At 38.1% G+C, this 15,867-nt stretch overlaps 1 protein-coding gene across 9 annotated transcripts in view; it reads right to left on the bottom strand.

Annotated features, from left to right (window-relative positions):
* Positions 1-15,867, bottom strand: part of BMPR1B (bone morphogenetic protein receptor type 1B) — a 480,264-nt gene that overhangs the window by 263,909 nt on the left and 200,488 nt on the right. For 8 of the 9 annotated variants that reach the window (XM_072624689.1, XM_072624692.1, XM_072624697.1 and 5 more), the window contains one exon: positions 2,744-2,797. The exons of the other annotated variant lie outside the window; for it this stretch is intronic. The gene's annotated coding sequence lies outside the window, so the exon portion shown is untranslated. The remainder of the gene's footprint in view (positions 1-2,743; positions 2,798-15,867) is intronic. 9 annotated transcript variants of the gene reach the window in all.

The raw sequence follows: 15,867 nt of genomic DNA, 5'->3' as shown, positions 1-15,867 counted from the left end.
TTCAACACAAAGCTCTGGTTTACATCCCTACACACGGGAGCTGGAAAATACAATCTCGTAACAAAAGAAAAGGAAAGAATAGTGAGCACTGAGTAGTTCCTGTTGCTTATTAAAACAGTGTCTATAGCAGAACCTCTAAGTTTTTGGTGCTACCCTCATCATCTGAGTCCAGGCTCAGACTGTATATAATTCTTCTTAAACTGCCCTCAGTTTTGGAACCTTCTCCTCCTCCATCACTTAGACTCAGTTCTTTCTAGCCCACATTTCTCTTGGTCAACGGAAAGGAGCCCTTGGGTTTGAAGCTAGAGGACTTGGTGTGAGTCCTGCCTCTGCCCCTATGAAACCTTAGGCAAATCATTTCATCTCTACCCATGAACTTTGTCTTCTGTAAGATAAAGAGAAAACCAGATGACCCTCTAAGATTCCTTCCATCTCTAGTGCTATGACCATATATGATAGCAAGTTCTCTTCCTAACTATACCTTTCTCAAGAGCTAATTCTCACTGCTCTCTAGAGGAGACTTTATCTGGCTCTTATTTTTCTAGTCACTTCTCAGATACCTTGGAGAAAGGACCTTAAGAGCATTTGGAGCCCAAGGCCAAACGAGTGCCAAGCTAACCTTTCCCTCCCTCCTTCTGCATTTTCTAATTTGGAATAACCCTCATTCTCATGCTACAAACCCCATTCCATATGTAACTTAGCTAAATCCATATGGATTTCTCTCACTATATAGAGACTTCCAGCAAATGTAGCACAGTTATTTCTTTCCCCAACATATCCAAGTTCAACCTTATCTTTAAAGAATCAGCTTTTGCCCCAAATAACCTCTTGCCCTTTACAAACTGGCATTTACAATGAAGGAATGTTATTAGATAGCTCCTACGTACTGACAAAAGGATCACACTTAATACATATTCTACAGCAGCCACGGCGATAGTCATCACATTCCCAAATCCTAAGAATGAAGCAGAGATATGTCCATTTCACTTCAAAATCAATATTCTATACATGTGTTTTTTTAATGAAGTTAACCAGTTCACCTCAAAATAAATGTTCTATCTCTCCATATAAGTGGTTTGTTTTTTTAATTGTTATCCAGTTGACTAAGTATAACTAAAAACAACTTTAGTTGACTAAAAATAACTTTAAAATCCTTTTAAAACTAATGATGCATGTATAAGTATTCAGTCATCTCAAAATAAATGCAATAATTTGTAACACTTCTTACCGAAGTACTAAAAAAAAAATTATACACATACCCAGTGGAGACTAACACATCTGGTCATCATGCTGTTTCCCTACTCAAGATCTATAATTATTCTTCATCACATACTGGATTAAGTCAAAATTCTCATTCTGCTATTTATCCGAACTTATTAATCTCTTTCACCTTCTCTCACATTTCTCTCTTCCAAGTGTTTTCTACTTTTCTCTAAGGATAGGTCTATCTCCTTTGCTGTCCTCGTACATCCAAGCAACAGGTCCATGGCTCTCATTTTATCATTCTTTTCTTCATGCTGTCACTGTTCTCATCGCCATCCTCCATTTTTTCCATATAACTTTCCAGATAACCCTAGTCAACATGGCTCTCTAGAGGATAAGACACTGAACTTGAAGCTGGAAAGATCTAAGTTCAAATCCTGCTTCAGATACCTCCTAGCCATGTTACCCTATATAAGTCATTTCAACTTTTTGAGTCTGTTTCATTATCCATAAGACAAGGAGCATGGAATCAGTGGCCCTGGAATTCCTTCTCAGGCTTAGATCTCTGATGGTCCACTCTTACCCATACACGGTAACTGTCACATAATGACATTTAATTATATACTGTCTTTTAAAGCCACATGATACCAGAATCTTGAATTAAGAGCTAGAAAAAACCAGAGGTCATCAAACTCATCCTTTTCATTTTATAGATAAGCAAATAAAGTTCCAGTGATGTTGAGTCTTTTCTAAGTAGTTCATGAGTAAAAAAAAAAGGTATAGGCTTTGAAATTAGCCAGCAACTCCCATAGGCCTGTTTGGTATCTCCCCAAGACAGCTAGTACAGTTCAGGGTATACAATAGGTACTAATAAATACCTGTTGAACGGGATTGTACTACAAACATTCTCAGTTTCTCATTTATTGGAGTGGGAGGGGGTGGGGGTAAAATGTGATATGCATATAGAGAATTATCACATTCTACTCTGAAAACAAGAAGAAACAGGTTATGATATTAACATGTTAAATGCCCAAACAGGCAGCATTTTATCTATCTCCTGATCTTAAGATGTCTTTCAAACACCAAGTGTTCACAGATACTGGAATTCCAAAAAAGTGTTTGTCAAAGGGGAGTGGTGGTGAAATCATGCCTGTTGTTCTGGCTTCTGTTGGTGCATTTGAAAATGAGAGCAAATAAAACTCCTTTCTGAAAGCCGTAAATAAAGTCTAGTGATTCATTTTGATTGACCTCTGGACTCTCACCTACTCACCTTTCACTAGCCCCCTACAGGAATGCAAATCACTCACTGCCTTAACACCTTCAGATCAGGACCAGCTGGCAAACATGCAGACGTGCAAGGCTGAAACCTACCAACACCAGTGCTTCAGGGACTTTGCCACAAATTCCATTTATTTTATGATTTTTTTTTAAACAAAATGCAGTATGCGCAAGTAAACAATAGCAGAAATAGATAACTCAGTAAGCAACGAGAGAATGGAAATACTGCTACCCAGTGCCACACGTGCAGGGTTCTCCTTACCTGGTATCAGAAAAAATTCTGAATGTCACTGTTGAGTCTCTGTCACTCTGTAATCTATAAAGGAAGAATAAAATTAGTTAGAACAACTGCAGAAAATGCATTCAGTAGAAGGTTTGAATTGCCTTTTTACCAAAAACTAAACTAGAATTCTTTCATTCTACTTTTGAAAGCAGTACGGATTGGAGCTGGTTATCTTTAATAGCATGCCATGGTACATTTTTTTTGAACTTGGGCATTTGCAGAGCCTCATTATAAGTGAAGAATATTAGAAAAGCCTGGGTGCCTCCCCCCCATTGAGGGCAAAAAGAAACACTTGCCTAACAAGCTCCCAACATTTGGCAGGAAACACTTCTGCAAACAAAGATTGAGAGTGAGAGCACGCAGGAATGACATTCTAAAAGGGAGAAAAAGGATCATTCAACAAATATTTTTAATCCTCTGTAGTCAGATCATCATACTAGATGCTGAGGGAAACATAAATGTCAAATAAAATAGGGTTAACTGTCTATGTGGAGACTATACCATTTCCATGGTATAATGGAAAGAACTGAATTTGGAGTCAGAAGGCCTGGGAACAAATCCCGGTTCCCTGTCCTTAAAGCGACATGACTTTGGTCAAGTCAGGTAAGTTCTCTGGGTCTCAAGTTTCCTCATCAATAAAAGCAGAGGGACTGAATTTAGATTTAGATTAGTTCCACTTTCCCTTTCAGCTCTAAAATTTTGTTATTCTAAGACCTAAGCGGATATATGATACAATCTAAGTGTATTGGAGAGGTATTAAACAAAGTGTTATATGTGGTGCAAAGAAGAAAGTCATTACAAAAAGGGAGCTTAGGGAAGGCTTTGAGAAGGAAATGACACACGAATTGGGTACAAACTCAACAGACAAAGGCTGGAAAAGAAGACATTTAAAGTACGGCACATGACAGAGTACATGGGATACGAACAACGTGATATAAGACTAGAAAATGGCGAGGACCTTGAACATCAAACAAACGAGTCTGAGCTTTTCTCCACAGGCAATAGAGAGCTGCTGAAGATTTTTGAGCTGGAAATCAATATGACCAGATCTGGGCAAAAACAATATGACACAGATAAAATGCGGGACTCAAATGTTATCAAGACTTTACTTTGAATTTTCAGCCAACGTATAAACTATTCTTAACCTCAAGTAGCCCCAGTTCCCTCACAGATAATGTCTGCAGGACACACGTATTGTGATGACCAAAGGATTCCTTTGCAAACTTTAGAGGCCCATATAAATTCTATCATTATTGTTACTATGCCCATGGAAGATCAGTCTGTCAGTGAGGGGTATAAGGAAAGGATGTGAGTGGAGAGAGGGCAAAGGAAGGAAAACCCAGTAGATGCCCAGTGCAACAGTACCAATGAATAGAAAGGTGGGATACATAATTTGCCTTATTATACTGCGTATATAATAAACTACCATGGGAAAAGCAGAGACAGAGAGGAGGGAATAAATATGAGAGATACTGTAGAGGTTACATGGACAAGACTTAAAAAGCAGACAGGACGTGAGAGGGAAAAGTTCAAAGGAAACCACTTAAGATTCTGAACATGGCAGGTTAGGTAAACAGGGATGCCAATGACAAAAAAGTAATGAAGTCTGACAGAAGGACAAAGCTGGGGCAGAACAGAATAATTGTGGCATGAACATGTTCCATCTGAAGTGCTAATGGTATGTACCAATAAATAATCAGTCAGCAAAGGAGATCTTGGTCTGGAGCTTGAAAGAGACACCAAGGTCAGAAATAAAGACTTTACTGTTTAGAAGTGGTAGCTGCAGGGGAATAAATGGGATTGTCACAGGATAATTTAGAGAAAAGGAAAAAGAGCCAATAAAGGAACAGAGAAATTAGAAAGGGAGGAACAAATCCAAGTGGATGTGGTCTCTGGAGTCCAAAAGAGAAACAGAAAGCATCCTTTGCCAGGGGTCCAAGGTAACAAGACAAGTCAAGAATGATAAGGACTTTCAAAAGGGAGAGATTAAATTCTGTAAAACAGTGGGAGGGAAAGCCAGAAGGGAAGAAAATATAGATAAAGTGGGCACTGAAGTGATAGAGATAGGACAGAGGTGGTAGCGTTAAAACCATGGCTTATGCAAACAGTTTGGAAACATAAGAATTAATAGTAACCAAAACAAAACTTTTCCCCTTCATAACAGCACTAAAATTACATCTTCAAATCAAAGTACACGGTACATTTTGTATACTAAAACAGGAAAGATACGCAACCTAGAAATATGCCATGATTCTGGGTTGTGAAGAAAAAGAATGTGGTTTTTTTTACCTGCTGTGTCTCTAGAGTTAGCAAAATATCATGCTCATATCAAGAAATGCTGTTTGGAAATTCACTTCCTTCAAATTTGCCTGGATATCTGCACTACAATGTAACCTTCTTAAATAGTGGTTTTTTTCCAGTAGCACTGAACAGTGTGATACTCTTAGCTAGAAGTAAACTATTACCTTAAAAACTGACTGAGCAACTGACTTGTGTTCTAAGCAATCGTAAGATGTTGAATCCCTTTTCTTCTCCGGCACCATAAAAACCAAGGGGTGTTTTAGAAAATCTCTATGGTCCCTTCTAACTCTAAATCCTGTGATATTATTTAGTATGCCTCTGAACCATGTACTGTACTAGAAAATACATTTGATTCAGAGTCAGATGATCTGAGTTCAAGTAGTGGTTCTGACATTTAGATACAAGAATCTAGATCCTGAGCTGGAAGAGAACTCTTGGTCCAACCTTGTCATTTTGCAAATAAAGACCCTGAATGTCAGAGAAGTTAAGAGAAGTTAAACTGAAAGTTTCACAAAAGAATCTTAACTCTTAGTATGGATACAATAAAAATAAAGGCATGCCCCAGGAAACACTGCCCTCAACAATTTTTCTATGCAGTGTTAATAACTAATAATCAAGCGCCACTACGATACCATCTGATCAGTTACACAATTTAACTGTGCAATCAAACTGCTCACTTCATCACTGTTTGGAAGATCCAATACTGGCTCTGATCTATATATACACCCAGATGATATAGCTACAGATACAAACTCAGAAAGGCATCAATACAGGTACAGGTACAGGTATATACATGGATGATAAAGATATAGGTAGAGGCAGAGATATACATATAGACATAGGTAATACAGAAAGAGGTATAAATATTTAGATATGGATACAAGCATAGCCATCAATATAGGAATAGATACAAGTAAGGTTATACACATAAGTGATAAAGATATGACGTACAAGCACAGACATACATATAGATGTAGATTATATAGGTATAGGTATGCAAATAAAAATATGCAGATTATATAGATATATAATAGCTATGTAAATAGGCAGACATATAATGGACATAAATATACATAATGTATAAGTACTGACAGACAGCACTTAGCCCAGCACCATGAACTTGATGACAGCATTATAAAATATAGAGCTACAATCTTTTCATTTCACAGAAATGAAAACTGGGGCCAGCCCATAGCCATGAAGTACTTGGGAGTCAAAATAGCACAAGTGGCATTTAAAACCAGATCCTCTTATGAATACGAGGGCATATTCAATGTGCATCTGAAAGGCAGAGGAAGACATATTCCTCTAGAAAAGGATCAAGTCTAAGAATATAAAAATGTATCTGAAGTCCTTCAATGGTCCCATTCTCCCCGCCACCAACCATGTGGCAGAAAAAGAGGAAGGGGGCAAATATATGAATTTAGATGAAATTAACATCTTTGAGTCCACTGTTCTGCTTACTTTTAACTTTCTTCTGAATGCTAAAAGCAAGCACATATACAAAAGAGTCTTACAATAATAAAAGCCACATAAAGATCATTCTCTTTAAAAGCATATCACGGAGTAAATAAAAAAACTACAAAGCACTTTCAAAACCATCTTCAAAAGTACTTGGTAGTAAATGCATATTTGCTGTGGTATTTTTCTATGCTCCAGAAATCCACCTCTCTCTTCCTTAACTACACAATATATTGTATGCAATTCCCAGGTCAGTCACTCAGAAGACAACCTAATTTGTCTCCACTCACACTGTGGCACTAATATTTGGGTTAGCACCTTTATCGACAAGTTTCTAGTTTTTAACTAAGGTGGCATTTCTCAGGGAAATGTGAAATGGAATAAAAGGAAAAAAGAAACGAGTTGGATAAAAAGCTACTGGTCTAACAGAAGCAACAACATCCATGGGAACCAGATGCAGGTTAGGGTCATTTATATAATGGAAAGAACCACTGATTTAGTACTTACCTTCCTAAGGTATTAGGAAGAATTAGTACATTTTACTGAAACTTTACATATAATTAGCACCTTACAAAATCAACCCAAAAGAAGGTTTGTCGCAGATGCAGGACTCAAATGGATCTGTCTTCAGTGATGTGAGTATTCCCCATGAAGATGTAGATCAAACCCATTCATGCTGTCCATCCTGGACAGCTTTGTCCTTTGGGATACCTTCACCCATTAGGGTATTTTAAAACATCATGGAGGTGGTAGACCTTTCTTTCTCTTCACATACCAGGGCACTAAGGCTGCACACACAGGCTATCACTTTTTCATCCCTCACCTTCACATATGACTAGTCCATCTTCTTTTTCAATCACACAATTTTTCAATACCAAATTTTATTCCAGTTTTCCTTTGTAACTCCTTCTTTATAAATTGCTTATAACCATGTCCTATGAGTTATCCCCTTTTTCAACTTCTCAGAGATCAGAGTGTTCTACTCATAGAATATGGTGTTAAGACACATTTTTGTCTCAGGCAGAAGTCTGGGATCATTAAAAGAATTCTGCAGTTTCCCAAAGGCAATCCAGCCCTTTTAAGCTGTGCTCATTCCATTCTCCATCCAATTCCTTATATAATTGTACAAAAGAAACATGCCCTGAATAGGTAGAAATAATAATTCAACAAATTCAAATTTAATAAATATCGATTATGCCCCCACCATGTAAAATACCATATTAGGCACTAGGAAAGATACAGAGATAGACCTCTGACCTCATAGAATTTACACATTAGTATGAAAATATGATATTTATACCACCACTATCACCAAGTCTAAAATAAATTTAAAATAAGTATATTAAAATAGCTATGCAATCTCTGAAAGAGGAAAGACAATTCCTGTTAGGGATAAATACATCTTCCATTTCCTCACTGCTAAATCCAATGACCGTTTTTGATTCAATCCTACTTGACTTCTCTGCAGAAAATGATCATGGTGACTCCTATGACACCAGATTCTTTCATTCATGACTAGCCCTTCTCTCTTTTGCTAGCTCCTCATCCCATTTTTTAAAACATTCCTCAAAAGTCTATCTTAGGTTTTCTTCTCTACTTTTTACACATTCTTCCTTGGTGGTATCACCCACAAACATTGTTTAAATTATCTCTTCCATACAGATGGCTTTCAAATTTGTATCTCAACCCTAAAAAAACTTCTCAGTCCCCTATTTCCAGCTTCCTATGGCTAGCCTTCAGTGATGTGTCCTATTAATACCTTAAAATTGATAGTGAAAACAAATCATCTCCTTTAAAACATTTCCCTTTCCCACAACTTTTTTGTTTAATACGTGGTACCATATAACCATCATGCTTGTCTCCTAGATTCATAACCTTAAAATGATCTTTGATTCTTCTCTTTCATCCAATTAGACACCAAGTCCTATCATTTCTAGCTCCAAAATATCTTTGGATCACTATCCTATAGTGATAGAGCTGGAGTAGAGAAAACTTGAGCTCAAATTCTGCCTCTAATACTGAACCAGTTAGAGTATGAGCTCCTCCAGGGCAGGGACCGACTTTTTGCCTTTTTTTGTAACGTGAGCAACACAGTTCCTGATGTGTGCATAATAGAGTTAATAAATGCGTAATGACTCATTGACTAGTTTTATGATCACATAACCTCCCTGGGCTTTCTGTTAAATGCAGATAATAACGGCAACTTATATCATGGAAATATTGGGAAGATCAAAGGGGATAAAATGAAATACTTTCTACACTTTCTCTATATAAGTATTAGCTTTTATTATCTCTATATCAACCTGTCTTTGAACTCAAAAGTGTAGTATTCAACAGGCTACTGCAAAAAAAAAAAACAAAACCCCAACATCACCTTGTGTCTGGTCTTTCCATCTCAAACCTATTTCCTCTATAAAGTGTCTTCTACTCTATTGAATAGGTAACATTTCTAGAGCATTGATAATGAATATGCCAATCCTCTACTAAAATATCACTGTGCCTAAAAAATAAAGTGTAAATTTCTTGTCATGACATTCAAGACCCTCCAAAATCTAGCTCCAATCTTTCGTTCTAATCTGATCTCACACAAATATTCTGTTCTCTTTTCTTGTCCTGCTTTTTCCCATTGCTATGCCCAGACTCACAGAACTGGCTCACCATATCCATACATTCAGGACCAGAAAAGATGTCACCTCCTCCATGATTCCTCGTCTAATTTCAGTCTCCCCACCAAGTAGAAGTGATTTATCACAGTACTTTCCCTGGTTCTTCCAATACATTCTACCTTCCTATCATATCTATTTATGTACGTCATACATCCTCTCTCTCCCCGTTAGATTATTATACTACCTAGTTCTTGAGCTAATGTTTTCTCAAGTTAGAATAACAGGAGGAAAAAAACTCTGCCTAAATGAGACCATATCTAAAACACTGCATTCAGTCTGGGGTGCCACATTTTGAAAAATATATTGAATGGAAACTGACGAATGAAGCCGTATATTCGATGATAAAAGAAACAGGAATATAAAGAATTCAGAGAAGCCTAGAAAGAGTTAAATGAAATATCAGTGAAGTATACAGAACCTAGACAAAACCATATATAATCACTACAAATACAGAAATGGCAAGAACCCTAAGAAAAAAGTCAAACACTGTGAGCAGCCCTAAAGAAACGATTTGGCAAATTTCACTCCACCGAAGAGATCAGGAAATTTAACTATCTTTTCAAAGAATTCTATTCTGGAGAATATCTTTCTTAGGCCCATTTTTCCTGTTGAATTAAACCACAAGATCCTGCCCAAACATTTCAATTTTCTGAAAACAAAAGGCATGAATTAAAGTTATGTTTTTGAAAAAAGTCAATAAAATCATCATGATGGCAAACCACTTTTTTTTTCAGGCAAAGTACCAGGTTTTTTAAAATATATATAGTATGTATGTATATGTATATGTGCACCCCTCAAATCAAAGGTTCAGGTCACACTGTGTATGGATATTTCCTCAACTATAATCATGAACTCTAAAATGGAGTTCATCCCAAAGTTGTCATCGTTTCTGCTTCAACAATCAGTTCCTCCTTATTAATCAAAATAGGTCCAGAGGAGCAGTTCCTTTCATCTTTTCTTCCCAATTCTAAGGACTTAAATTTTCTTTAAGGCAAAGCAAGACAAGACAAAAAAATGCCAATTATTTTGGAAGAGCTACAGATCTACTGGAGGTCAACAGAGTTGTAAAATAGAAGCATATGCCATCTAAATGTCAAATGTATATTTGGTTGACTGGAAATAGCTCCATCCATTCTGGAATGGACTCCAGAATATCAGGCAATATGGCAGTGCTACCTGATCAAGCATACGGAATGGACTGGTAACTGTGTTCTTCACCTTTGCTACAAGGCAATGCTTTTAAATATAAAGGTGCTTCCATTTTATTCCCCTAAAATACTTTAGGATCTTCAAATACACCAACAACTCCATACATATCTAGCAAAGCAAAAGAATCTTTCTTTCTTCAAAACGCACCTTAAAGAAAAATGGAGGATCCCACAACGTCATTGTTGACACTGTCATCTTAAAGAAGCAAATCCCAATGTGCATGGTCAGAAGGAGGAGTCAAAACCGTCACTGAGATCTGAACTCATTTTCAACTTTCTTTCCTTAAGCAGCAATACTAAAATGTAATGTGTCTGTCATCTTGCACAAAAACACAGTTGTATACCACGCTATCTTTATCTGAGGATCTTGCAGGAGAACTTGGAGCACTGGTGTTCACAAAGTCCTGCAGCCGCTGATATAAACAGTTAAGTATTCAAAAACCTGATTTCATATGAGCCGTTTTCATCTCACTCAAAAATACATCTACTTAAAACATTACAGTTTATTCTTTGCACTGAGTAAATGGAATATGAAATATGAATAAATTTATAATGTCAAATTGTTTACATTGGGGACATTAGCTCCGGAGGGAAAAAATGTGCTTATGAGTAACACCTTAGTTTTTTTTTTCAAACACACTAAAAATACTTAACAGTACTTGAGAGCTATTGTATTTCCCTCACAAATCTATTTTATGAATAAAAATGATATGATATAGTTGCTCATCTTTTCATTACTTTGGTCCTAAAAAATCTAGAGTAGTAAATCAGAGGGCCTTAATGCATAAATTATGTTTCATTTCTCTTATTGTCTGGGGTGGGGAATCACACATGCCTTTAACGCCACAGGTTCCCCACCCTGCCTTCTCACTCTATAACCTCTTTCTTGGGAGCTCATTAGATGCCAAGGGTTGAGTTATCATATCTATGGAAATGATGCCTGCATTTCCATATCTCCCCTCACTTCACTCCTGAGCTCCAGCCTCCTGTTGGATAGCTTCACCTCTCTATCAAATAGACGTCTCAAATTTGTTAAGTCCAAGACAAAATTATCTTCTCCATTTAACCTGTCCTTCCTCCAAACTTTTCTGTTTCTCTCCAAGGTTTTATAACTGCAGATACCCTGCGTAGGATTACATACACACGCACACACACGCACGCACACACACACAGAGACAGAGAGCACAGAGTGAATGGAATAGGATGGGATCATATCTTTAAAAAATTAAATTAAGCAGTGAGAGAGAAATATATTGGAAGGAGAAAGGGAGAAATGGAATGGAGCAAATTATCTCTCATAAAAGAGGCAGGCAAAAGACTTTTTAGTGGAGCGAAAAAAGAGGGGAGGGTTGAAAGAAAAACATGAAGTTTACTCTCATCATAGTCAACTGAAGGAAGGAATAAAATGCATACTAATTTTGGTATGAAAACCTATCTTGCAATACAGGAAAGTGGGGGAGAAGGGGATAAGCAGGGTGGGGGGTATGATGGGAGGGAGGGCAATGGGAGGAGGGAGCAATCTGAAGTCAACACTCTTGGGGAGGGACAGGATCAAAAGAGAGAATAGAAGCAATGGGGGGCAGGATAGGATGGAGGGAAATATAGTTAGTCTTACACAACACGACTATTACGGAAGTCATTTGCAAAACTACACAGATATGGCCTATATTGAATTGCTTGCCTTCCCAAAGGGAATGGGTGGGGAGGAAGGGATGAAGAGAAGTTGGAACTCAAAGTTCTAGGAACAACTGTCGAGTACTGTTCTTGCTACTAGGAAATAAGAAATACAGGCAATGGGGTATAGAAAGTTATCTGGCCCTACAGGACAAAAGAGAAGATGGGGACAAGGGAAGGGAGGGATGATAAAAGAGACGGCAGATTGGTGATGGGGCAATCAGAATGTTCGGTGTTTTGGGGTGGGGGGAGGGGACAAATGGGGAGAAAATTTGGAACCCAAAATTTTGTGAAAATGAATGTTAAAAGTTAAATAAATAAATTTTTTTAAAAAATTAAAAAAATATAACTGCAGATACCCTAGTTTGCTACTTTGGAGTCATTCTAATTCTTCCCTCACCCCAATGAATATGGATTCAGTCAGTTGCCAAATTTTGTCAATTCTACTTCAACAAACTCTCTCCCAGGTATTAGATATGAGTTCCCATAGTTATGGCTCAAAACATCTCCACCATGCTTGCACAGCATTATATAATGATAGATAATATAAACATCTACTACAGCTGAGCAGTGAGATATAAGGATGAGGTGATGGACACTTGTGAGGCTCTTGCTGGCAATATGCCTTCTCTGTCTGATGCCCTATAAAACAGGTGGTCATTGATCAGTGAATGGGGAACCTTACGGGGAACCTTAGGGTTGAATGCACAAATGCTGTGTGTGCCTCAACTGACCCCCATTGAGGCTTGGGGGGGGAACCTTAGGGTTGAGTGCACAAGCTGGAATGCTATGCGTGCCTTGGTCAGCCCCCATCAAAGCTTGAGGGGAATCTGTGTTTGCTTCAATTGGCCCCCATGAAGATTTGCGGGGACTTAGAGGAATGCACAAGCTGTGCCTGTCTCAATTGACCCCATCGAGACATAAGGGTAGTTGCCCCACCCCTTCTTGCTGACCCCAGCGAGAAGAGTGATTAGGAAATGCGGTAGGGGTTGTGCTCCCATTATCAGCAATCCTCTTCTGAGAAAAATAGACTAAAGATTATTAACCCCTTTTCAGGGTCTTTCCTGTCTGACCAGATGAAGAGTGAACCTGTACTCGCAGCCATACTGTGTGCTGTGCTTATCTGAGTATGGATACTTACAGACTTCACTGTATTGGAAATTCAATTTTGACCAAAAAGTTGAGGTTATAAACTAACATAAAGATTCTGCTTGTTCTGTGTATTTCATATTTCAAAGAAATGAATCTTGATTTGAATGAATATTTCATCCATGTTTTCATAAAGAAGGAAAATTATACATTTGGTTACATATGCTAATGCATTAAAGAGGCATGCCTGAAGTACATGATGTCTCAAGTTTGGTAGGTGGAAACCAAAAAATAGTCCAAAGAAGAAGTCAGAACTGACTGGAAGAGAGATTTCTACTTCAGACCTTCCTGCAGACTTCAGATGAGGAGGAAAGCCTCTGGTTTGCATTAGGGTTTTGACAAGAAACTGTTAATTGAAGATCAAAGTCAGCTGAGCAAATTCAAATCACAATAATGTGATGAGGTGGGAAAGAAAAAGGGAGAAAAGGAAGAAAGGGACTCAGAAGTCCCAATAGCAAATAATCGAGCAGGCTGTCTACAGTTACCCACAAATCCTACCAAAAAAAAAAAAAAAGCAGACGAGAGTCTTACTTCCATCACATCCAAAGCCCAAGGGGAGTTTTCTATTGACTATCCAAGGATATGTTGTTTGAGTTTCTGCCAGTGCCAAGTAACAGCACCTGTCTTCTCCCTCCTCTGGTTGATGACAGGGCTGGAAGAGGAACTCCATCTATACTCCAGATTACCAGGGACAATCAAGCGATGCCTGAAAAACTAACTAGAGGAGGAGCTCAGTGGAAATAGAAGAAAAAGTGGTTCAAGAAACAGACAGGTAGCAGGACATAGATGAATATAACAGAGAAGGAAGGAAAGAAGGATCGATCAGTTAAAGCTTTGTTATAATATAATACAAACAAGGCTCTGCCCAAAGAAGGTGGACCAGGACTTTCGCGTGTAAAAGCAACTTCTTGCATGTTTCAGGAAATAACAATATGGAATGGAAAAGGGATAGACTAAGTGCTTTACAAATGTCATCTCATTTGATCCTCAACAACCCTGGAGGGTAGGTGCTATTATTAGCATTAGCTAATTAACATTAGCCCCATTTTACAGTTAAGGAAATTGAGGCAAACTGAGGTTAAGTGACTTGCCCAGAGTCACACAGTTAGTAGGTGTCTGAACTCAGGTATCCCTGACTCTATATGCTTAGCACTCCACCCACTGAGCCAAGTAGCTCCCTGAGAAGCAAGTTCATCCAGGAAGACACAGGGTAAGTCATAGTTTCTGGAAAGTCCTGACATGAAAAATAATATGGATAGCCTCTTATTAAGGACATGATTGAGAAACTGAAATTTCTCAGAGAATCGTGATGCTGCCATAACTTAGGATTGCACTGCACATCCTGGGCAAAATACAGAAAGCCTTAGGTTCACAGAGTTTTTAACACTACAGCCATTTTAAAGGCTAGAGAATCTAGAAATGAAAGGCAGATTTTGGAAGCAAAAATCTGGTTTAGAAATGATGTGAGAATGAGATTGAGATTTATGGACCATGACTTATAATATAGGAATGATGGGTCTTTAAGCTAGTGGTTAACCTCTTAGCCAAAATTTGTTGTTCTAGCCAATCCTAATGATGGGGGAAGGAAAGACAAAGAAAGAGGAAGAGATTCTTAGATTTTTAAATCTGAAAGAAAGAGTGGGAGTTAAACTGAATATGGAGGGGAGAGCAGAAAAGTGACCACATTATTTTCCCCATGACAGACATCACAATGAGTAGCAGGTACAACATAAGAAGACAAATATCAGCAGAAAAGATGAGGAAACAATCGCCATGGAGAGAGGGCAGCAATCCCATTCATGGCCTCAGATGACTATAATCAATTTCATGGACCAGGGATAAAAAACAAAGAGAACTGGAGCCCTTGACATAAGGAGGTAAGTTCAGCCACAAAGGTATCAATAAATCAATCAACAAGAATTGATTAAGCACCTGAGTCAAGTTCTGTGCTGGACAAAGTAAGACGGTCTTTGCTTTCAAGGCATTTATGTTCAACTGTAGGGAATATGACAGTTAGATAAATAGACACAGAAAATGCAAAATAAGACGGGTGAGATGATGGTCATCATAAAAAGAAATTGTGCTTAAGCTGAGTTTTGTGGAGAGCTAAGAGTTTCAAGATAGGGAGGGGAAAGATTCCAGAATGGAATCTGTGAGAAGTGATGGAGGCAAGAATTGGCTCTACAGGTAAAAGAAAGGAGGCTAACCTGATCAGAGCATGGAGTTCATGATGGGGGAGTAATGTGTAATTATTTTGGAAAGACAGGCTAGAACCAGATTGAGAAAGTCTTTAAGTAAAAAAATAAAAGTTTCTATTTTATGCTAGAGACAAAGGGAAGCCGCTGAAGCTTTCTGAAGCAGAGGAATTAGATGTCCAATCAATGTTTAGGAATATCAATGTGGCTACTGTAAAGAGCATGGATTTCCGAAGTGGGTGATACCACCTCCTGGGGGGCACTGGAACAATCTGAGTGAGATGGGGGCAGTAGCAGCCTCAGCTCTGAAAAAAAAATAAGGATTATCTTAACCAAACCCCAACGGGGCACTGAGTAATTATTTTAAAAAGGGGGTGGCAGGCCAAAGCAGTTTGGGAGCATGTGGGATAGAGAATGAATTAGACAATAAAGAGACCAGATGTAGAAAA

Source organism: Notamacropus eugenii, chromosome 7 (assembly GCF_028372415.1).
Source record: "Notamacropus eugenii isolate mMacEug1 chromosome 7, mMacEug1.pri_v2, whole genome shotgun sequence".
In the NCBI taxonomy this organism is placed as follows: domain Eukaryota; kingdom Metazoa; phylum Chordata; class Mammalia; order Diprotodontia; family Macropodidae; genus Notamacropus; species Notamacropus eugenii.
The sequence above is the reverse complement of the archived record's forward strand: the minus strand, read 5'-3'. Positions and strand labels throughout refer to the sequence as shown.